Below are 26245 nucleotides of genomic sequence, written 5' to 3'. Positions count from 1 at the left end.
AATAATTCGAGCTAGCAATAATACGAGTTATACGCTGCGCGAGCATTATTAATTAGTCACTATTGTGAATTAAAGTAAAAGTACCAATGCACATATGAATACAGTTATAAGTACCAGACTTGTTTCCTCAGCGTATATAAAGTACGATGATGCTCAACGCAGAAACATAGAGTACACTGAAAAAGAGATATTTGAAAATTTATTTGTAGAACGTAAAGCTTATTTCTGAGAAATAAAGTTCATTTTTGTGAGAGAAACAAAGTTTCCTTTGTGAAATAAACTTTTATGTCGCAAATAAATGCTCAAGTATTTTTTCTCAGTGTGCATTGTCTGAAGAGTTTCTGGTAGAGATATTAGAATTTATGAGTCCTATAGCCTCCCCTCCCCCCATCATGAATCTGAAAATACAGATCTCAAGGGCAATAATTGCTGGTTGCACGATCGTTGTATTTTCTGAACGCTCCCACTTTCTTATGGGAAACTCTGGAACGGTACAACTTCGTGTGTGTTAAGGCCATTATGCCGGTATGTGTGCAGCGGGGTGAACAACCGGAAAACTACGTCGATACGACGCGCTTGTCGCCAGGACGAAATTTGCGTTCCGACGTGCACACACCGTGCGGCCGGCAGTCGCGCCAGCGCGATCATTCCTCCTCATCGCGCACCTTTGCCTCGCCTAGCCCGGCAAAAAAACGAACATCAGTCTCGGCCGCGATTCCTGACCGACGTGATTGCACATATACAGTTATCGACGATATGCCATTGGACAGTCTCTCTCCTCTTTCTCTCTCTCTCTCTGTCTCTCGCGCGCGTGCTATCTCGTAATTCACGATAGATCCGAGGAACTGGAACGTCCAACGGTAAAGTCGCGCGCTCCTCTCGGAGTGCCCCTTTCGTCTTTACCGAGGAGAAAATAATGTTCTCGAGCGCGCGAGAAAGGGGAGATCCTTGTCCATTGTTGTTGGGGAAGAGCCCGTGGAAACGCGGCCTGCTCCCCGCGGGGTCGGAAAGTTCGCTAAGAGCTTCCTACCCTCTTCGCGGAGCTTCACGCAATGAACGCGAACGATGGTATCTCGCAACGGTGTCGCAGTGAGAGAACTCTCTTTATGTTTAAACAAGCTTCTCTCTCCTCTCCCTCCTTGCTTTTACTTTATATAAATTACTCTCCATTCGCAAGGACACTTTCCCAAACGACCAAATTTCCCTCTATCCTATTTATAAGCAGATAAAACTGTAAACTTCGAGTGGAACGAGACTGCCTAAGAGTCAGTAGAACCGGAATTTTTTGTTGTTCTAACAAAAAGTAGCAGTAATATTCACTTAGAGTTATCATTATTAACACTCTATGGTAATATTTATTGCAAAGATGCTACTGTGACTAAAATTCTTTCACTGCACCCAGAAGTGGTTGAAATTGTTATAAAATTTTGAAATCAAGATGAGTCAGTATTTTTTTTGCGGATTATCCTCTTATTCGTTATTCTATTCGTATTTTAGAAATTGAAATGTGTTATAAAAAAATGTTCTGCGTTCCTAGCGTAATTTACTACATTCCTTAGCAAGGTAGTCTTTACCGATAATTTACTCCTGCACTGTTGTAGAAAAATTGCACCGGTCGGATAATTGCAAATCAGAGTCGAATCGTCCGGATCATTGACACAAAATAATTCTCGATCAATGCTGTTCTTTTGATTATTATCAAAAGAATTCCAATTTATTATAACGCTTGACATACTAAAGAAAAGCGCTTAGTATTTGTGACTATAATTGCATTGCAAGGAGAGAGAATATTTCATAATTTTCTTCTTCGTGTAAATTCTTTTCAATTTTACTTTTAGTGCAATTTTTCTACAACAGTGCAGGAGTAAATTATCGGTAAAGACTACCTTGCTAAGGAATGTAGTAAATTACGCTAGGAACGCAGAACATTTTTTTATAACACATTTCAATTTCTAAAATACGAATAGAATAACGAATAAGAGGATAATCCGCAAAAAAAATACTGACTCATCTTGATTTCAAAATTTTATAACAATTTCAACCACTTCTGGGTGCAGTGAAAGAATTTTAGTCACAGTAGCATCTTTGCAATAAATATTACCATAGAGTGTTAATAATGATAACTCTAAGTGAATATTACTGCTACTTTTTGTTAGAACAACAAAAAATTAGATCAAGCGGGCGTCGAAGATTACTGCAATTTTAATGAGATTAAACATCTCTTCTTCTCTCAATGCGTTCTTCACGTGAAAGGATAATCAGAACGGGGCTGTGGAATGAGACTGTGCTAAAGGACGGCGCAAAGCTATGCATCGATTTCTCTGACGTAGCGTAGTATAGTAGAAACAGAACGAGACTTGGTGACGCGATTCGTGGCAAGCAAAATCCACCGTCAACCGACCAGTAACGAATTGTCAATTTGCAAGTAGTGCAGAAACGCCTCCGCGACGAATTCGGTACTCGTGTGAAACCGGCAACGCAAGTCTGAGAACGATGACAAACGCAATTCGACTGTAACGCGTTTCTTGTCGCGGCAAATTGTCGTCAGTATCGTTTGTGCCACGCGTTAAGGGGATATTGAGGTCGACGAATCGAACTCCAAAAATGTCGATAAAGTACAGACACTAACACGATCACGATATCCTTTTTGTATTTCTTGTACATATATGTAGACCTTTCGCAAATATATGTTGCTTTATTTTATCGCATTTCTGGGATAAAATCTAACCACGCATATATAGAAAACTTTCTACAAACTTTTTCGATATTTTTAAGCTTCTCGTAGGTGTAAGGGTACAGTAATGTTCTTCGAAATTTTGCTTTGAAATTTTTTTGCGGAGCAATCTCGCATACAAGCTACAGATCTTTTGTATCAGACAAATATTTGCTTCAACTAACAGCATCTGATAGGCTAATTTATCGAAATGTCGACTTTGAAATTTTGTATCGCTTTTGTTATGCATCAATCCACTCCAATGTAATGCTCCAATCCACTCTCGCATATATTTTTAACGTGGAAGAACACTTGTAATTCTGTACAGTTAATGCAACATAAACTTTGCAGAAAAAGGTCTTGTTGGTAGATAAATGAATGATGGAATCTTATCAAAGAATGATGGAATCGGTATTTCGACTCCAACATTCTTTGAATCGCAAGAACGACGGACGGATGAAATAATTGGCGGGGTACCGTGCGACGTTGTAACCACGCATATATAGAAAACTTTCTACAAACTTTTTCGATATTTTTAAGCTTCTCGTAGGTGTAAGGGTACACAGCAATGTTCTTCGAAATTTTGCTTTGAAATTTTTTTGCGGAGCAATCTCGCATACAAGCTACAGATCTTTTGTATCAAACAAATATTTGCTTCAACTAACAGCATCTGATAGGCTAATTTATCAAAATGTCGACTTTGAAATTTTGTATCGCTTTTGTTATGCATCAATCCACTCCAATGTAATGCTCCAATCCACTCTCGCATATATTTTTAACGTGGAAGAACACTTGTAATTCTGTACAGTTAATGCAACATAAACTTTGCAGAAAAAGGTCTTGTTGGTACGCGCGAATACAAAAACGATTAATTTCGGCGGCGAGAAAAGAGAAACGCGCGAGCGAATCGCGTGTGGCGCTGCGATTAATCAATCGGAAATCGAAAGAAACATAGAAATTGGTTTGTATTCCCCTCGCGCGCGATATATTCATCGTGTTCGCGGCTATTTAATTATTCGATAGAAATTGTAACGGTGATGCATGGCCAAACTTGGCGCGCGCACGCGCGTATATAGCGGGGATACTGAAAAATTAAACTGCACCCCGGAGTGCATTTCAATTCCCATTTCGACCAAGAGTCAGAGTCCGCGTCGGAGTAAGACATCTTCTACGTGCATGAAATTCCGCTTCGAATTTGAACATTGAATTATTTAGAGCGTCATGTTCCCCGCTTTCTCCTCGAGACTCAGCCTTCCTCCGGGACCCAACCTTTTATCATTTATAAATATTTCTCGTTGGGACTTGCCGCGCAAACAGCGAGGAGCAGTCAGACAAAGAGATAGATTTACCATGCGGACCTGAGAAGCTTCCCTCAAGCGCAATTAAATTCCAATAAACAAAGACGCAAGACAGGAAGGTTGATACAATGTGATAGAAGAAAATTATAAAAATGAGTGAATATACACATTGAATCTCAATTTGTCAAGAATAGTTCCCCTTAGGAAATGAAAATCTGAAGAAAAGAAAATAAGAAAAAAGAGAGAGATTGCTGGACTTTTTACGTCTGAATAAATCGCAAACGTCGTGAATCAACGTTTTTGATCGCGTCATTTTGTCGACATAACAGCATTAACCTGACTTCATTAACCTTCTACGTATAATGTTGGGACCGTGAGGTTCGAACAAATATTCGATCACTCATTGACTTTCGTGTAGAGTCTGGAAAAATTTCAAAATAGCGCAAATCTGTTTACAGATTGTTTTTATCGCGCCACTATCTTATATCCGAGATGATTTTTATATCTCTGAAAAAAGCGTTTTTCGTTAAAAAAGATCGATTTCTAACGAAGTTATAAACAAAGTTATTATAAGTAAATCGAAGCCTGAGAAATACAGATCGCACTGTATGTCCCAAAAATGTAACTGAAGGTTTATAACGAAAGTAATCGCTATGAAATACGGAGTATTACCCCTTTGCACTCGAGAGGCGACTTTCACTTAGTTAGCCACTTGGTTCCTCTTATTTTCGACTTATTTTCATGTTTATTTTGAAAAATTGCTTTAACTCTTTAGTAAAACACTTCGAGTTGTTACTTCCTTCGAGTACAAAGAGTTAATATATAAATTCTCCATTTCTCTTTACTTGTTCTTCTCTCACTCCCATCTCTCCCCCTCTCTCCCCCCTCTCCCCCTCTCTTTCTCTCTCTCTGTCGCTCGCTCTTGATGCAACAGCAAAATACGAATTTGCTTTTACGCGCAATTTACACGTGCCTTCCATTCCTTTTCCGGCGGTCACACCCGACTGACTTTTGCCTGCAAAACGCGTGACGTGCACGCGTGCGAGCGCAAAAGGCCGCGCGCTCATCGGAAACGCGATCCACCTGTGCGCGTGGACGCACGTGTACACACGCTCACGCTCCTACTGTTGTCGCGCAACAGATTCATGGTGAAAGTATCGATACTCACGCGCGATACCTCGCGCGCACCACGTAAACATGAGCGTTTTGTTGGAGTCCGGTAATAAGCGGGGTTTTAATCCCGCAATTTCCTTAATTACAACTCATACAGTTCTCCTTACAGTCTCTCTTTAATGTGTCTTGGATTTCAGTTTCTTTTCTTTTTTCTTTTTTTGTGGAAAGCAATTTATTCCCACAATCGATGACTGATCTCGAGGAATCACACACACATATACACTCTTGGATTTCAATTTCCCGCACTGGAAAGCGCGTATCTCGCGATCGATGATTCATCTGAAAGGATAATCAGCGACGTCCGATCAGAAGTCGTTCGATCGCTCGCGCGCTGGTAGATAAGAATGCGATAGCGCATAAATAATGATGTAAATGCACACGGGAGCATTATCAGGAGAGATTCAATCGATATTTGGAATAAATTGAGGTATCTCGAGATACGTCTTGTTGCACGCCAGATAAACGAACGTTGATCCAAATGGATTTTCATAAGCATTACGACGGGAAACAATCAATGATGAAGAAGCGCTACAAAAAAAATTATTTTTTGTGCCAGATATACTGATATATTGATTTAATCATTAAACTTATATTATGCAATAATACCAAATTTTGTTATATATTAATGCAGCAACAAACTTACTAAAAGTTACACTCAAATTCTCATATTATTTTCTTTTTACATGACATTGTTCTGAGCGAATTTTGATAATTTAGTATTTCTTCCATATTCGCATTGTGTCATATTTTCATACTCGCACTACAAGTGATAAACACGAATACTATATGAACCACAAAGGATGCATCCTTCCCAGATAGATTTTCAGGGTTACTATGAGGCGAGAAAATTAACAGATGAAAACTTGACAATATTTTTAATTAAATTTATGAGGCAAATGTATTGAACTAATCATTAAATTTACATCAAGCTAAATAATTTTTGTTCTATCAAAAAATCACCAAAAAACAAGAATTTTTTACTATATTGATACAACGCATAAAATTTACTAAAAATTACATTAAATTATATTTAAATTTTCATATTACATTCTACATGATATATTGCTTTGAGCAAATTTTCATAATTTCTCTTCATGTTTCTATTTCGTTATCTTATAAATAATAAATGTAAATTTCTCATACAAATCATAAATCAAATCATAAATCATTCATAAGGGATCTTTACAATTCAACTAATATAAAATTGCTACTAAATTTATGTATATCTATACATAAATATCTGTATACTTGTGTATATCTGTCTATCTGGATTGTTATCGTGAATCATTGATGACACCTACCGCCTCGTCGCTCCAGCATGAAAAGAAGAGTTCTCCTATTCTACAGAGTTTTCGCTCGAAAAACCATTACCGCGCGCGCGCGCGCGATATGAAGACGAACGGCTTTCCAAACAGCGAGCGAGAGGTCGGCTTTTCTCACAGTTTCTAGCGCATTAATAACGATCGAAATATATTATTTAAAAACCGCGCGCATGTTCCACGCAAGGAAAACTGCTCACTAGCTCGAGGTTGAACGGCTGCTTCCGCTATTCCAACGCGATAACTTCCACGCACCTTCGCGCGAGATGCCTCGTTCTCCCGGACGAATGTACGTTTGAAAGTAATCAGCAAGTATTCGCCTTACGACGGAAACTTTCAGGACGTGCTATTCTTCACGTTTACTCGTGTCAAATCGACCGACGTTCGTGTCGACCGCAAAGAACGCGATCCCGCTTTCGTTCGGTATACTGAGAGGAAAAATATCTATAAAATAGCAAATATTTGTTTGTTGGACACACTAATAACATATTTATTTAAATAAAAATTCTTTAAATAAAATGAACAATTACTTTCATGAGAATCTACGGTTTTCTCTTAACATTTTAAGAAAATGTATATTCCTTGATATATTTGGAAAATATTTTGTATTGGTATTACACACACAATGAATACAAGTGTCCTATGACGAACTGTTGTGTCAAAGAACGTGTTTCTGAAATAAATTTAAGCAAGAAATTTCCTACAAATATGGATGAAATTCATAATAGTTGCTTAAGTACACATACAAGCGTTCGAAGATAAGAACTAGATCTGATATATCTCTCTTAATCTTCTGATAGAAGGCTCCTTCTTCAGATAAAAAAAAGCCAGTGGACACAAGACCTACATTAATATAGCGTATTAATGATGCATGTCGGCAGATAAGAAACTATCACGAAGTTCTTCGTGCAACTTACTCTGTCCATTTTAAATCGTAGTGCGTGATGTATCATAGCTAAAGAACGTCAATTCGAATAATTTGTGTGATTTTTATTTTTGCCCAGTAATTTTTATTTCTATAACGTTTTATTTAACTTTTTCTCTTCAATAATGAGACGTTTCAAAAATTCTAACTCAATTATTAGCTTCGAACGCCTGTGTCTAGATAACCATTGTGAATTTCACCCACGCTTATACACAAAGAGAATTTTATAGTAAATATTACGATAGAATTTTGTAAGTGGGGAGAATAGATCGACATTTTGCAATGATTCATTCTATCCCTTTATTTATATTTTAGGATGTACTGTAAAAACGCTTGCTATGTTTTTAACAAAATTCATAATGTTGCTTAACAAAATTGATCCTGCTCAGTCCCTATTCCTGGACTACCAAAAACATAATAAAATTTAAGAGAATTTATATGAAAAAAAAGATAATATTCTCTTCGTGCAAGAAATTTTCTGATTAAATTAGTCTCAGGAACACGCTCTTTTAGTATGTACAGTTCGTCATGAGACACTCAATATGTCATTATAATAGTCACCGAATGAGTATATTCCCTATTTCTTAGATATATTCTCTTTCAGTATGCGAAACTGATTTTCGAGTACTTGTGTGATGTGATCGTGAATACTAGGACAGTTTTAGCTGAGACGGTGGAGTAGCCGTGTCCGGGCAACGCTAATAAAAATCAATCACGCAGGATTGCGGATGGCCGAGTCCACGTTACGTACGTGCAACCGAAAATCGAAGGGATATAAATTTTCAATGTGTCCACGTGGTGCGTGCGGCGGACTCGCGTTCATCCCTTCGGTACGCAATTTATTCCCACCCGGAGACCCATAAAAGTATTACAATCGCGCGCGTGTACCGGCGTAAAAATGGTAAACAAGCTCCATTTCCGCTCGTCGCGATGAATATGTAACATTCTTTAAATCCAGGCCACGCAATGTAGATTTGTATATCTGTCATCAAAACGTCCACGCGACAGTTCGCGAGCCAAAAGTTTACGCGTTCGTTAAACGCGATCTAATCTGTTTAACCTCCGGCGTCAATCCGTTCCCTTCATTTTTTTTCAACAAGTTTAACTTAAATGAAGCCAGACTCGTTATCGCGACGTTATCTAGACAGAAGAATGCAAAAGAGGTGGACGATTCTCTTATGCGCCGAAGGGACGAAGCTTTTGATGCGACAAATTGAAGGTTAAAAGACAACCCAGATTGACAAGTATATGTAAATTCGACAGCAACTTTACGAGTCAACTCATAAAAATTGTATCCCTCATGAATATTTTATACAGTGTTTATATTTATCATACACCATGACGAAATGAAAATACGAAGTAAACGGAAAAAAGGATTAAAATTTCGTCGAGATAATAAGTCATCTGAAATTTATTCAAAATAAATTTAAATGTAAATGTTAATTTGCTGAAATAATATGTCATGTAAAATGCAATGTGAAAGTCTCTGAATATTACTTTCAATAAATTTGTTGCTGCATCAATATAACAAACAAACCACATTATTACACGATGCAAATTTAATAATTAATTCAACACGGTATGTTTGTTTCATAAACATAATTTGAGAAAATTATAAAGTTCCCAATATCGATTGTTCCGCGTCGTGACAATCATGAAATTCTATTTGCGGGAGTCTGACTCAAAGCAATGAGTCACATAAAATTTGCTCAAAATAAATGTATCTTAAGCCAGCGGCATACGATGCTTGTTTGCTGGATTGTTTGCTGGATGGAAATACTGTGTTTTGATTGGTGTATTTCCATCCATCTTCAGAAATGCATCAATCAGCAAGCATGAAAACAAGCACGGTATGCCGCTGGCTTTATTGTCAAATGTTACATTAAATTCTTGCATAATTTGAAGTATTTCGCTTTAAGTGGATAAATCCTTTAAAGCTGACGACGCGTGAAAAGGCGGGGTGCTCCTCGACTCGACTTTCGCTGTGACCAGATATTCGCGACCCGCAAGCCTCGTGCGTCACCCAGAGAGGCACCCCGCTCGCGCTCGCGCGCACCGCGTGCAGATGCAGCGGATACGGATGCAGATGCAGTTCGATATACCGCGCAGAGAAGCTCGCCGCCTGACCTACTGACCTACTTCCTCGCGCTTCCGCGTCTACACACTTTGTCACGGTGATGGGAAACCAGGATACACAGCGCGCGCTCCCCGGAGCTTCCATTTGCACGCGAGCACGTCGAAGACACGACGACGACGACGACGACGGTGGTGGCTCCGTGGTTTCGGTTGAAATGGATCACGACTCCCTTCTCCCATTCACCCACCCACTGTGCAATTACGTAAATGGTCGCAGCGACCGACGATATATGCGCCCTTGGATAATATAGACTCGACGAGCGGAAAGAGCGCGCTTGTAAAGCTAACAAGCTGCCTCGCTGAGGGATGCAACGCGTTCGAGCAAGAAAGCGTGCACGAGATGTGTGTGTGTGTGTGTGTGTGTGTGTGTATGTGTGTGTGTGTGCTACGAGCACATAAACCGAATATGCCAAGTATACACACGTAAGAGATATTTCCGCTAATTTCGATGGATTATTGGATCGAAATTCAGATCGACGGTACTTCGACGATATGCTCGAGTTAAGCCGATCAATTCGGAATTCAGAATGACCTAATAGTCGAGATCCGACTCGAGCATCGCGTCGTCTTTACGGCTTGAGACACACACAATGTATGTACGTTGGATATTGGAAAGGAGGGACAAATTTAGGATCAAAATAATCAAACTTCAGGGAAACTATTGAGCGAAGATACAACTAAAAATGAAAAGAAAGGAATTTCTTCGCGTCGTCTTTACACTGGAGACTCGTACACATGTATGTTTCACATTTTAAGAAAAAGAGACAAAATTTAGGGTCAAAATGATCAAAATTCAGTGAAGCCATTGAGAGAAGATACAATTAACAAATAAAGAGAAAAATTCGAGCGAAGCTGCTCCTGAAAAGATTAAATCGACTTTTTGGTCATTACTGATAACACGTGAATAACCGCAATATAAATTCACAGCGGCAGCTACCTCACGGCAAGTTTCCGCTGATAGGACATTTTGGCAATTACCCGAGTAAGCAGAGCGAGCACGTCCCGTTTTCAGCTGTGCGGGCAGACAAATAGTCGTGAGATGAAGAAAAAAAGAAAACAAGCACAGCTTCTGTCGTAATCGTGACGAGTTGCGTCATCGCAACGGCGAGTTTAATTCCATTAAAAATTATGCTTCTCTCTCTCTCTCTCTCTCTCTCTCTCTCTCTCTCTCTCTCTCTCCGCCTCCCGCGCCCTTCACTACGACGAGAGGGAAGAGCGGCTTGCGAATTTTCACACGCGGACTTAGTGTTGAACTTGCCACGATCGCGCCAAATAAGATCGCTCACCGCGACTGTTGACAAATCGCGCTGCGCTAAATGCGCCGAAGCCCGCGCGAGCCCGCATTTAATTCGACGTTGTTCCACTTAATTCGCCCGATCAACAATTCATTCGCGATCGGCTACAGGGGGATTGGGGAGGTCGGTCCCTTATGCGCGACACCATTTCCAACGTGACGCAAGCGTGACCTCGGCTCTCGCGGAAACTAGGTCGCTCAGGGTTACCCGAAAGATCCCACACCGGGCTTTTTGCGTCTGACGTAGGAGACGGATCTGTCTAGTCCCCGTTGATCTCGACAAGTGTTTTGCCTTAATCGCTGGCTCTCGCGCCGTTAACACTTCGTTCACATCCGTCGATCGAAATAAAGAAAGGTAAACAAACCTTCAAGATGTACGACTTGAATGGAAAAGACATAAGGCAAGCAAGAGCCGGGTATTAAGGGGACTGGAGGGTCAGATTGCCTGAAAATCATGCTTATTTTTTCACAATTTTTTGTGACAAACTGAATGAATATGCGAAAGTGTTATTTTGACGTGTATTTATACAATATATAAAAAGAAGAAAAATATAATTTTGATGATCAAATACTCAATAAGTGTATATATAAGCAGTTAAAATATATTTCGTTTTTCTTTTCAAGGTCGTCATTTTGCAGTAATATCTTGACTCTCGGTGAGTCAACTTCAATTAAGCTGAATTTTAGGTAGAAAATTTCCGTAAGCTTGTCATTATCGTGTAAACCACTATAATAGAAACTGAATAAAAGTTAACAAAATTGCAAATATCTTAATAGAATATTATTAAATTTTCAGTTCTTTTATAGTAAAAAAAATTAATATTTTAAAATTAAATATTTTCACGAGTTTGTCAGTAATTCACATATTTTAACTGCATGTACCATACATTTATTATATATTGAGGATTTGATCATCAAAATTATATTTTTCTTCTCTTTATATGTTGTATAAATACACGTCAAAATAACACTTTCGCATATTCATTCAGTTTTCATAAAAAAATTGTGAAAAAACAAGCACGATTTTCAGACAATCTGACCCTCCAATCCTCTTAACATAACACGAATATCTTCGAAATTACAGGTAGACAATAATGTTTAATGCATGCGCGGAACATTTTGCTGAACTTATAACATGGTGAATCTATCTCTTCCACGTTAAAAACCGTCCCAATTATTAATATCGATATTAATTAATCCTTCCCTAGCGAACTGATAATTTGCATTATGAATCTTTTACGCATTATTACATTATGAGTTTTTAATTTTGAAAGGCAGATTCACTATGTACGTTGCGAGAAATGTTCGGCACGTACGTCGTTAATGCACGTACGTTAAAAATTATTATCTTCACATAACTTAGAAAATATTCAACATCCACGTCTGGTTCCTACTTGCCTGAACGCTTCTTCATTTGAAAAAGCTGTGTCTGCCTGAGAGCGTATTCACGCGACGAAAACTGTTTCGCGCGCGAATGAACAAACAGATCGAAGGCTCCGATAAATGACTGGGACAGTAGCGAGTGTGAGTAAACGAGTTATCGCTTACACTCAGTTTCTAACAGATCTGCCGTAAATCTCCGCAACGCGCTGTCTGTCCGTTCTACATTTTTTCCTTAAGTGCGAGAATGCAGTTGCGCCCAATCGGTTTTCGCACGTGTTTGGCATGATTGATTTCTGAGAGGCGTGTATAAATTAAGAAAAAAGTGCCGGTGTAAAGTATAAATAAATGTGCGGGATATATATCATTAATAAAAAAAAAAATGTTTCATATCGTTTCGATATTTCCTGAAAGCTCGCACATCCTGTTGAACCGGTATTAATAAATTTAATTTTGACATCGCGTTACCCGTTAAGATAAATACATCAATGTCTAGACATATATCTAACTCTGGACATTCTTATAATTTTAGTCTTTAAATACGAATATTTAAACTTTCTACATAGAACATAAAAAGAAATATTTAAAAAATAAAAGATATTTACTCGAAACTAATATAACATATTTACTTAAATCTAAATTATTTTACTAAAATAAAATTGATTTTCATTTAATTTTTTAAGAAAATGTACATTTTCTTATTTGGAAAAATTTCATATCAGTATAAATAAATATGTTATTAGTACTAGCCGCAAATAAATATTTTTTATTACTTAGAAATTTTTTACCTGCTTTTACACTGCTTACTTAACTATATTTATGCTTACTTACTATATTAAATATATACATTTTATATAAATGTTTAAATAGTACACCAGTAATATATTTTCTCAAATCTAAATTCTTTTATCTGAACAGAATAAACAATTGCTTTCATGAAAAGCTAAAGTTTTAAGAAAATGTACAGTTATACAACAAAACATTATATATTAGTATAAGTAAATATGTTTTAGAGTATCTACTAATAAAAATATTTTTACCTAATAAATTTTATTTATTAGAATTTTTTCTTTTAACATTCACGGATTCAAAGATCAAAACAATAGTAACGTCCAGGATTAGATACTTTGTCCAAGCAAGCTAATATTAAGTCGCCCGACTGTAGATGTTCTAAAACAAATAAACAACCAGTGCACACATGTGGTAAGGCGGGTGGTTAGCTTATTATCGATTGCGCGCTTGTGACACATCATGATTTTTCTTGTTTCTGTAGATAACAATGTCCCTATTTTGGGACACAGCCGTTTCACATCGCGCCCGCGGTTCAACGTCTGATAAGTCCTTATAAGACGTGCACGACATACTTTTCCGTGAATAATTTCAATTAGAAGGACATTGACGTGTCTGCGTGAACGTGCAGCGAGATGAGCTTTCCTGCAAAGGTTAAAGTCTCCATCCGACTATGTAAACAATTTGTACCTAGCCGCCGGACCGATGTGCAAACGCTTGAACGGCTCAAAACGGACGGCGTGAAACGGGCGTAAAGCTCGCCGTCGCCGTGATGTGCGACACAGAAACAAAGTTATTATTTGACATCAGTCGATAAGCGAAGTCATCCAACTTTTTCATAGCGCGGATATATATGCATGTATATATATGTACATAAAAAGAGAGGAAAGAGATAGATAGATATATAGAAAGAGAGAGAGAGAGAGAGATCCCTCCCCTCCTGCACATTTTATAAATAAAACTTTAATGAGACTCTTTGGCGGATTGTCCAAGTCGACTCTTCAATTATCCGTGACCTCCGATATGTAACATCAAACGCCTTGATAATTCACAATTCCTGTTAATAAAATTGCACGACGAATCAATGGGGAACGAATTATTAATGAAATCGGCATAACGGCAAGCGAACCCTCGCGTGAAATCGAATTATTCATCATGCGATTATCCTGTCGTTACGCAGATCACGATAATAATCCGCTCCTGTCGTCATCGCGCTTTTGAAAACTCACGACTCAACGAAGTCGACCGTGTCTCCTCCCGTGGGCGAGCACTGATTGAATCACGTCAAGTCTTAATATATACCGAGGAGCTCGAGAAAATTCCACGTGTCCGCGGAATGAATCGATCGCTCGCGTCGCTAACCGAAAAGACGGCGAGCGAAGTATACTTTCGCGCGATTGCGAATATTTCCTTTTTGCTGATTATTTTCTTTGTGCGATACGATTTTCTCAAGTGATACTTTATACGTATACTTCAGGAATGAAAAGTAAAAAAGTCGTGTAGTTATCAGTCGACGATATTAAGGAAGTTCTGGCGTTATTCTGTATAATCAATCCGAACCTTAATAATAAAATCACTTTCAAAATGATTAAAAATAATTTTGCAACAATATTAATGAAACGAAACTTGCAAATATCGTAATATATAGTCGTTTTTTTACTTATTTTAAAAATCATCAAATGCTTCAAAAAGGTGTCAAAAAATAAATATTGTAAGATACTGATTTGATGTCGACACTAATCAGATAAAGAAACATGAATATAAAATGTAACCTTAAATGTAAACTTGTTATATTTGATAAATGATCAGTTCTTCACTTAATCTGAACCAGAAACGCATGTCTAAAACATAAAAAAATATTTATCCGGTGGATACTAATAATATTTATTTAAATCTAGATTTCTTCATTTGAACAGAATAAACAGTCATTTTCATGAGAAACTAACAGTTTAAGAAAATTATGTTTTCTTATTTGAAAAATATTTTATATTGCTACGAGAATCAATATTAATGTACCCACCGAATAAATATCCTTTTATTTCTCAGATATGTTTTCGCCTCATACGATGTACAAATATATCAAATTGAAAGAAATTCTTTGCACTATAGAGATTCTACACACATACATATGCTTGCACGATACTGTATTTTAAATACTGTTTTTAGAACAGTTTTTTAAAAATACTATATTTTTTAGATAACTGCAATTAAATATCTCGAAAACGATACGGTAAAGACATTACTGGGATCTCTGTTACGCGTTGTTAGTTCGATTAATCTGTGTACATATTATAGGTTTATCTCATATTTAGTTAAACGCTAGAACCTCCTTTCGAAAGAGAGAGAAAGAGAGAGAGAAGCTTTTCATCTCTGTGTAAGCACGCGACGGTCGTAATTTCACGTGAATTCCAACGTTTAAGTTCCAACGATCTACTTCGCCGGTCGAGTGCCCGGCGACGAGCACATGCTTAGAGAATTCCTTCCCTTGCACTCGAGAGAATCAGACGAGAACAGGCTTCCGCTTCGCGAGCGGCGTATGCTAATTCGATCTCGCCGCAGTTAACGACGTGCTAAGTCTTAACTGCGATTAGAATTTACTCGCGCAAGTTTCGAAGTTCGCACTGATACATGTGTGTGTGTGTGTGTGTCTCCGTGACCTGAAACAATTCTCCCCAATTTGGATGAACAATCGATCGTTGGGGAACGGATTTGCGACGAGTTCGCGATTTGCGCTGTTTCGTCATGACGCGACATACCTGAGAACTGCAGCTAATCGCGAGTATAGAGGAAAAAACAGGAAGTCACAATATTAAAAGTGGAGAAACAGTTCAGTGACGGGAATCGCCCCCGTCCGTGAGCGAGATTAATCGATATTGCGAGTTTCCTCAGAATCACAGCGGCGTTCAGCGAGATTCCGCAATGACGAGCGCGCGATCAATAACGCGGCTTGCGTCCGGTTACCGTGATTTTCGTATCGAATATCAATTAATTTTCGCTGATGGATAGCGCGGCGGCGATGCGATGCAATGCGATGCGATGCGCACCTAGAGTGCTCTGAGAGAAAGAGAGAGAAAAAGAAAGAGAGAGAAAAAGAAAGAGAGAGAGCTTGCAGCTGAGAACTATTAGTGGAATCGGAAAGACCGCGTTGCTAAAGCTACCGGCTCTTTGTCTTTTGCCACGAACGGAACTGAATAATTTTATAGAGTGCGTTAAAATTATCCGCGCGCCTCAATCAAGGCAGATAGCACGGACGGAAAGTGAGATCACGTCATTCCGATTGTTTCGGAGAGAAAAAGAGAAAGAGAGAGAGAAAGGGGAGGGGGACACAACCCGTTATTTACTCCGATAGCGAAGGTAAATACGCAACGACACTCGCGCGCGGGGGCGACGCACCGAAATCACGCGTGGGAACGCACGTAGAGATACGCGTGATGAACGAAACGTATCCTGCTGACAACACGTAATTGAAACAATTAAAAGCAAGAACAGCCAAATTCGGTGGAACACGTCGCGCGAAATCACAGCCGATAAAACAATTGCGAGCTGAAAATTGCGGGACAATTGATGCGTATATTCTTGTAATGTTTACAGGGATCATGGTCGGAAAACGAGCAATTTTTTGAAGTTTTCAAATGGATTTAAATACAGTTTAATCGTATAGAAAACTCTAGTCTGAACGCGTACCCAACGCTGAATATGCCTTTCTGATTGTCAAGCTGAGACAACGTTATACACTGGAAGATAAGATTAATCTTATTGAAATTAGTCACCTTTGGCGCCAACTATATCTTCCTGCTGTTTGTTCTACCTGAAAAGTAGTTCGATATGCATTATTCCAAAAAAATTAATTGTTATTAATTTTTTTATTAAATTGATATTAAATTATTATCACTGACATTATAATAACACATACCACAAAAATGGCTCTAAAAATAATTCTTCCGCTATGCGCAATTGCAGTTACAAATGCCAAATATTCTTTTCTCAATGTACATGACGTTGGTATAAACAAAATAGAATTTGGCACACGGGAAAAAAATATTTGAATGGATTAATTAAATTTTCTGCTCGAGATAGTTCTTGAAGCCACTTAAAATCGAACTGTTCAACTTGAAAGCAATTGCAAGTTTCAATTAATCAAAAATCTGTTAATCCTTTGTTGCATAAATTTTCATTAAACATATTCCACTGAATTTTTCTCTTGAATATATTTTGCTAAAAACAAAAAAATAATTACATATTTTTATATTATTCATGTACACATACAAGCCTTGGAAATATAACGATGTCAAGTATATCACGCAAACCATTCACGCAATTGTGAAGTACATAAAAATATAAAAAAACTGCGAGGTGTCCCGTATATGCAACAAAGAATTAATCAGAAGTTAATCTCGTTAGACAGAATTCTGGTAACTTCAACGAAAATTTTGTTTATATTTGGTTCATTTTGGTTAATCCACAACCAAATCTTTTTACCGTGCATATTCAATGTTCGCTATGCGTTCAGTAAAGGGCCTCAGACCCGAGGAATGCGAAATTAAAGGGAGAGAAGCTTAGTTAGAAATACTCGATGTCGATACGAATATACCTTTCCCGCGGTCGTTCCCCTCTCTCAAGACGTCGGCTGGATGAGACGAGAGATGCACCTTGTGTATTTCATGGGACAAGTTGGCGCGCATAATATTTCCGTACAAGTCTCTTAACGAGACGTGTGACGAGACCGGACTCCTGGTGCGCCCGGACGGACGGAATCCTCGGGCGTATTGGAGTCCGAAGCCCAAAAGTAGGTCACCGCGCGGAGTGGCGGAGCGATGGCGGTATCCGCGATGTGCACCGTCAATCGCTCGTTTACAGCCATTCCCAAACGACCACGCTTTGTGCACTAAAGTGTACCATGTGCGCCTCGGCTGTATTTACGTACGTACGGCATATACGATACGTATGCGGTGAGAAACCCCATCATGGAACATCGCCGTCGACCTCGCACGTGACCGAACAAACTAACTCACCTTAGACCGATGCACTCTCTTTCTCTATGTCCCTTTCTACTTTTCTCTATCTTTCTCCCTCTTTCTCTCTCTCTTTCTCTCTCTCTCCTTTTCTTATATACTCGCGCGTTTTCCCAGCGATAAGACGACGGTAAAGGCGCCGTGAGGGCTTCTATGTCGTCGTAAGCGATACACTCTCGCCTCTGACGAGGTTCCACCATGTCCTTCTCATGCTTATTTCAATCAAACCGAGCGCCTATTGTTTCGTGCAACGGGAGGAAATCATCGTGCGAAAGGAGAAGGCCACTCCCGTCGCGAATTCTCGACTTTCGAGGTCGCTTCTTTGCTGAAGTGACGCGCAATTTGCAAATCCGTCGATGCGAAATTTGATTTGAAGAGGAACGACTTATTTTCGCTTACGTCTTTAAAATTTTTCCAATAATTGCTTCACACACCAAGAGGATTATAGTTATTATTCTTTTTCAAATAAATTGTTTTCAATCTTATCATGTTTTTAGTAGCGATGGAATAGATTGTCAATGAGATCTATCTTGCTAAGGAACATAGCAAATTTTACTAGAAGCACAGCAAAGCATTTTTTAATAGCACATGTCAATTTCTAAAATGCATATACTGAGAAAAAAGATATATAAAAATAAAAAAATATTTATTCGGTGAACATTAGTAACATATTCACACAAATTTAAATTATTTTATTCAAACAGAGCAGAATAATTATTTTTAGGAAAAAAGTTAAAAGGTTTTTGAAAAATCTATATATTTTCCTATTTGAAAGATATTTTACAAATAAATAATTACTACAAGTAAATATGTTATTATAATACCTACTAAATAAAAAGAAAAAAAAACAATTTTTATTTCTTAGATATTTTTCCTCTCAGCGTATGAAATGAAAGGATAATCAATTACTGCAAAATGCCGATCTATTCCTCGGAATATATATTCCTGAAAAATATTTCCTGAAAAATATTTCTCTTAAGATTTTGTTGAAAGATATTTCTTTACGCCAATTTGCAACATTACTTCTCGGTGACAAAATTCTACAGTAATCTCTGTTGCAAAATTCTTTCCGTGCAGACTTCCTCGTAGTTTCACTACGAGAAAATCGATCTCACACGTGTAACCCAAATAAGCGATGCATCCACAAACTTATAAGTTCCGCGAAGGAAGAAATTAGCGGTGCAGCTCTGAGCTGCAGAAAAGAAAGGCTAAGAAAAGAATGAACCACGTCAGATATCTCTGTGTAAACCGGACTTAAAGCAATTTCGCGCAACTCAATCTTATCGGCCTCGCGCTTTTGTCGCTCTCTATTAATAATATGCTGTTCGCGTCTCTCTCGCTGAAGTCACCGCGAGAGATCGGCAGAAGTTGCGTCGTAAAACGCCACGTATTAAGAGTCTCTCGCGCTCACAACAACGACGTGTATCGGCCGGCGCCAGCGTTTACCATGTGGTGCTTTGCCACGAGACAGAAAGCTCGCATAAAAACTGGTTGTATCTTTTCCCTCGACCTCCTAGAGTCGATAACTCGCGGGTGCAGCGAATAATCATGCCTTGCGAAATCACAGCAAGCGCTGTCCGACCGGCACACGAAACGCGCTCGAGAACTGGTTATAATCTTATGGCAAATAACCGCACCCGTACGTCTCATTATGCAGCAGCAGCAGTAACAGACTTCCATGCGCACCCCGCGCACGCGAAATATGTAACGCGCACACGTTCTAAATATTACAGGACGCGGCGAACGATCGAGCTAGCGCGAGATGAAAAGGAATGCTCCCAGCCTCGTTCTCTCCTCTCCTCTCTTCCCCTCCCTTCACCCTTTCTGCCCTGGCGGGATATAAATTAATCTTATCAGCTGGCAATCTCCAACTAGCTCCTGTCGGCCGGTTACATAATTTTTCTTCAAAACAACATTTCGATAGCATAGCTAAGGCAAGTGTCCCGGTAATCGAACATTGCCCCAACGATTGAAGCATCAATCATATATTTGTATTCAATATTTCTACGGAAACCCTTGAAATTTTGTTAAAAGATATTTCTTTGCGCTAATTTTTAACCAATTTGTAGCATTATTTAACGAGCATTCAATCACTGAATCGATATTATTCGGCAAATAGGACGTGACTGACTTATCCAATCAATTACCTGCACAACCGGCATATTATCCAATGGCTCATTAAAATTCTAATTGATACTTATCGATTATTTCATTTTATCTTATATTTTCCGATCACTGACAAAGCTCGAAGCTGCGTACATGAACGTTAGTTTTCTTAGTAATTCTATGAACGATTTATTAATAGAAATGCAAAAACCGATCGTGCTTTCTTATTAGCCCAGTCATTGGGACATTTATATTATCGCTCTGGAAAAAAGAAAGGGAAAAGAGCGGCACGCGCGATTGCGTTTCGATCCGATTGAAGTTGCGTGGTTGCAACGAAGGCGACGGTGACGGCAGAGGGGGAGGTGCAGGTGGAAGAGGTGGTAGTGACGACGGCGGCGACGGCGGAAGCGATCGTGAATTAATCATTACGCGAGTCGCCTGCTTTTATTTTGCGTTATTTTTGTTCGCCTGGCTTGTTCAACCGCACTGTGTTATCAGAAATTTTTAGACGGTCTTACGTCCCACGGTAGCTATCGATTCTACGTGCTCCTGATGCCCCGTCGCCGTGTGTATGCGCGCTCTCTGTCGATGTTCCACTTCGATATAAATACCGATTACCGATGGCCGATGAAGTTAAAAGACTCTCCCGTCGAGGAAACTCCGTTTCGCTGCTTTCTTACCGCGAGCGTGCATCGACGTTATAATTATGCGTCGTGACATATAACATTATGTACGAGCGATGAACGCGCGCGAGCGGCGGAATCACGCTTCAATTAGGTGAAGACGAGCGGCTATATATATATATATATATATTTTTTTTTTAATTAGTTGCAGTTACGTAAGAGTCAACGAGTGATAAGATAACGGCGCGAGTTGTGTGAGTGAGTGAATGTGTGTGTGTGTGTGTGTGTGTATGTGTAGAATGGAAAACAGACAGTCTATTTATATACATTACGCGAAAATTACGGCCGTCGAAACACACAGTCGTCGTTTTAGTGATTTTGCGCTGTGCGAATCGCCGTGTGGCCCTTGTATACGTGGAAACAATGGTTCGCTTAAATTAACGTGACAGTGGTACAACTGGCTGCGCGCTTCCGTTGAAGAAAACAGAATCTCTGCTTCTCATGAACTCTTGGTTCTTCAATTGCATCGCACGAAATTTTCTGTTAAACTTGACACTTGCTTCACATCATCTCACGTATTTTTTACATCAATTTAACGTAAGATAAATATGTAGACAAATAACACAAATTATCCGTACATTTTACATGTAAAATATATCACCTGGAATTCGTAAATTTGCATATGAGTGGTGTTATTCTAACACTTGGAAATTATGAATACGAACTAAATCCAGAAAGCTCAATTATTGATCCCTCTTAGTCATTGAGGCTCCACACGCAAAGAATATTATAGCTTTTTCTCATGTAAATTCTTCTCGATTTTGCAATGTTCTCTACACTGTTAAAATATTTATGTTAAATTTAACGTGCTTCACGTGTCCCAATTTATCCACTCTACTTTTTTGCGTTAAATTAACGTAAACCAAATATGTAGGCAAATAACATAATTTATCTGTACACTTTGCACGTAAAATATGTCATCAGGAATTCGTACATTTGCATACAAATGGAAACAGTTGGAAATAGTGAATATAAACTCAATGCAAAATAGTCAAAGAAACACAAATGACAATACGTTAAATTAACGGATATGTTAAAAATTTAACACAAAAACTTCTACACCGATCAATTTTAACACAGATACAAAATGTTCTTCATATGTGTGTACACGCAAAAAAAATTTCAGTTGGTGCAAATAAAAACAAACTGAAAATGAGGTAATTAGAAGCGATATCTCTGTTTGAAAACTAATATTTCTGTTGTCGCAACTGAAAATATTCGTCTGAACATTCAACGATATTAGAACTCGGTTGAGGCAACTGAGAACAATTGACTATACAGAAGCCTCATAAAGGAATTTTTCTGTTCCTACTACAGCCGAATTTTCGTCTGATCCTTGAGCAACCGAAAATTCGGTTGCACAAAATTGCTTTTTCCGTATAAATTGAACTATCTGTAGATACAACTTGAAAACAGATTATTGACCATACATTTGCAAAATATTCTAAGAGGGACAGATTGCAAATTTTTGAAAACAAAAAGAAGAAAAGAGTTCTTCGTTTGTGCCATTCAACCAATCTTTTTTCTCTGTACCGTGCTTGTACCAAAATAGTCAAATTAAAGCTCTGTTTTTCCCGTTCTTTTCCTTTTTTCGAGCAATCGAGCTAGACTTCGCTTTGCTGTCCGATTCCGCAAAAACTTTCGCGAACGCGAGGCGTGCCTTTGGGCGCGGGTGCACATTCAAAGCGGCGACGGTGGAGGCGGCGGCGGCGGGGACGGCGCTAACGACGGTCGTTCAAGGGCTCCGATATATTAGCGTGGAGTCAAGGTGAGCGCATTATGCAATTCTGAAGCGCAATTAAGAGCGAGTGGGAAACGGCAAAGCGAAAATATCGCGACAATGAGCCACGAGAGCGGTAAGAAGAGTCTCGTCACCGCGCGCCGAATATGATTCATTCTTTTCGCATCAATCGAACTGCCTCATTATTCCTCTCCTGCACACGTGGCTATAACAAGTGGCGCGTGCGTACACGTACACGTGTATCGCCGACGTTATGCAACGCAGCGTTATGCGCGGCATACCTCTCTAAGCCGGACACATCTCCGCTAACTAAATATGAATACAAAGCCAATAAAGCTCGCTGGGACAAACAGAAGTGCTCATCCGGCGCATCCTCGAGGTATGCATTACCCAACGGGCGTACACACACGTGCTGTGGCTCGATCAATATGTTTGGATAACGCGACACGGATCTTCCACTTGAGGTAATCGCGATGATAATGTGCACTGCCGATACACATCAGCTCGACGATCGGAGCCATCCGGCAAAATGCAGCATCGCGTTCCGCGAGTCCGACTTAATGAAGCGTCACGTGCGCTCGAGGAAAAGTTGACACTTTTATCGTCTCTCTCGCAGACGCGTTTCGCGCTAACGTTTCCATCCTGTCGCCCGGGTAGCTTTGAGTCTGAGCTTTTCCGCATATCGCCGAGTACGATACGAGAGTTTTTTCCTTCCCTTTTTTTCTCCTCTCGTGTCAGTAGCATGCTATAAGCGTTAAATTAAAATATATTCTCGTTCGCGCTGAGTCTCGTTTCTTGCTCGACGAGAGAAAACGCGCCGTGAGCTCTCGCGCGCGCTTTCGCGGCTTTCAGTGAATTGCTTTTCGTGCGGCTTGCACTGCACTTCGACCGGCGATGCAATCGCAGGAACTTCCGTGCCAGAGAGGGAAGAGAGAAAAAGAGAAAGAGAGAGAGAGAGAGAGAAAGAGAGAGAGTCTTTGTTCGCCGTCTATCCTCCGAATCCGCGATTCGCGTTCGACAAATCCATTTTCAATGCTCGCGTGAATATCCGGCGACATAACTGCGGGATTTAAGTCACGTCCGCGCGCTATAGCGCATCAGAGCGAGTCGATCCGAGCCTGATAATTACCCGAATCGAAATTCTTCGGTTTTGCACTAATGCCGCGAGTATCCTCGAACTTGAATAATCAATGGAGAACCTACAATTATGAACATCATACAGATCATTGTTCTATTCGATGTTACAAATAATTGCTTACTGCTGTTTTCTCCGTGTGAACTTTTGAAGAAGTACTTATTCGACAATTATTCACTGTTCAATTATCCGAATCACTCCAGAACGTCGATACAGCCTTCGATTACAAAATCCTATATGATAATTTTTAATATAAAATTATTTCCGTATATAAACATGGATGGAAATTCACAATAGTCACCTAGATACAGGCATCTAAAGCTTATAATTTACAATTTTTGAAACGTCTCGTTATTGAGAAGAAAAAGTGCCAACAATAATTTGCACATTATAAAAACAAAAATTTCTAAAATAAGCTAAAATAAAAATCACATAAATTGTTCAAATTGGCGTCCTTCAGCTGTGATATTATATCGCGCACTGCGATCTAAAGTGGACAGAGCAGCCGCACGAAGAAACCCGTGATGGTTTCTTATCTGCCGACACGCGTCATTAACACGTTGCATTAATGCAGGTCTGGTGTCCACTAGCTCCTCTCCTTATCTGAAGGAGCAGCCTTCGTTCGGAGAACTAAGAAAGGCAAACCAGATTTAGTTCTTAGCTTTGTGCACCTAAGTAACTATTGTGAATTTCATTCATGTTTACAGCTTTTCTGTTTAAACTGATCCTAGGAACACGCTTTTCGATACAACAGCAGCACATATGAAATGAAAGGATAGTGAATCGCTGCAGAATGTCGGTCTATTCCTTGATTACGATAAAGCCCTATGACGTAATTTTTACTATAAAACTATCTCCTAATAGTAAGCTTGGTATTTTGTGCTTCAACGAAATGACGATAAATAACCAGCTGTCAAAAAACAACAGCCTATTAACAGTATGTTACGTTTCGAAATTCTCCATCAGTTTCTTCAGATTCAGCAGAATTGGCGAAGTGAATAAAGAAACGAAAATTTCGACTCGAGTATCATCGATAATTAATGCAATCCTGTATAATACAAACGTACTCGTCGAACCGCGCGCGAACAGCTACGCAACAAATTGCGAAATAAAACGCGCCCGCGTATCACGATTGCGATATATCTCGCTTACATGAAATTCAACTGGTATACCGTGTTTATGAGAAACAACATGTGCCGATTACAAGCCGGTATAAAACTGGAATAATCCTCTGCAAAAACGCGTCGCGGAACAATTCCACTATCTCGCCCATCAATCCCGTAATCCCGAATTTAACGACAAAGTCTGATTCAATCGCCGCACGCGAAAGAAGGCTTTGCACACTTAGTGAGAGTGGGAGGAAGATGCTCGCGTGTTGTTTCTTCCTCTCGCTTTTCCTCGCAATTAAAAAGTTCCGTGCGCTCGACAATATTCCGCGGATAAATGTGCTTTTATCCGGTTTCGCAACTGCGAAATGAACGCGTGTAAACGAACTCGCGCGAGCGCAGCTGCATCGTATATGCCGGGGGTTATCTGAAACACGATCTGATTTACATCGTTCCCAGGGGGTAGTTCGACGATGCTAACTCGTCGATGGCGAACGAAGGGTAGCCAGGTGAGTGAAGCCGTATGCGTGTATAAAAAAAAAGAAGAAGAAAGAAAGAGTTCAGCGCGTTATACAAACTACGAACTATCGATCGCGAGACACGAAATAATCGGATAGCCCGTATTATCAGCGTTGCGCGTTAACATCGGCCGGCCGATCCTATCGAATTGCTAAGTTCCGTTAACCGATCGCAAATCTTGTAATTCAAACTTTGAGCGAGAATGATGAACAAAATATAATCCTTCGCGAAATGCTCTCGCGCATTGGCCTCGAGCGCATTTTTCTAAAACAAAAAGGGAAAAGAAAAGGTTCCAATATCCAAAAAGAAAAGGTTTCTATAGATACAAGCAGCTATTTCTGCAATGTCATATTCTAAGCTAAAAAAGTTTTAGCGAAGGAGTATCCTTCTTCGAAAAAGTGGACTATTAATTGGAATTCTACTAGATATTATCTTTTTCTACTCTTATGAATTAGGAATAGTTTACTTGAAGCAGAACACCCTCTTGCTACAAGAGATTTCTATTAAGAACAAGATTTGTACTGCAGATAAAAAACTAAGTTTCTGTAATTTTAAGAATATTATGCTTAGAATATTTTCCTTTCCACTTCAGAATTCTTTTGAAGCAAATGCAGAAGAGACCATTCCGCTACACAGGAAGAGAATATATATATTATAGTTCTTTTTCTGTATATATATATTTTTTCTTTTATTTTTTTAAGTTTATTGTGTTTCTAATAGTTAAACACTGAGGAAAAATGTTTGGTATTTGTAATTATAATTACACAGAGAAATAAGTACTATAAATTATGATAAAGAAAAAAATTCTTTATTTAAATTCTAAGATGTTAGCGATAATCACCTTATATATATATATATATATATATATATATATATATATATATGTGTATGTATATATATATATATATATATATAT

The 26245-nt window shown here is 39.0% G+C and overlaps 1 protein-coding gene across 1 annotated transcript in view; it reads right to left on the bottom strand.

The window, feature by feature from the left end:
- LOC116842130 (ubiquitin-conjugating enzyme E2 H) overlaps positions 1–26245 on the bottom strand; it is a 62422-nt gene that overhangs the window by 5517 nt on the left and 30660 nt on the right. The window lies entirely within an intron of this gene.

Source organism: Odontomachus brunneus, unplaced genomic scaffold, assembly GCF_010583005.1.
Source record: "Odontomachus brunneus isolate Ranch 3 - 2012 unplaced genomic scaffold, Obru_v1 Obru_scaffold_021, whole genome shotgun sequence".
In the NCBI taxonomy this organism is placed as follows: domain Eukaryota; kingdom Metazoa; phylum Arthropoda; class Insecta; order Hymenoptera; family Formicidae; genus Odontomachus; species Odontomachus brunneus.
This window is presented reverse-complemented; position numbering and strand designations above follow the sequence as displayed.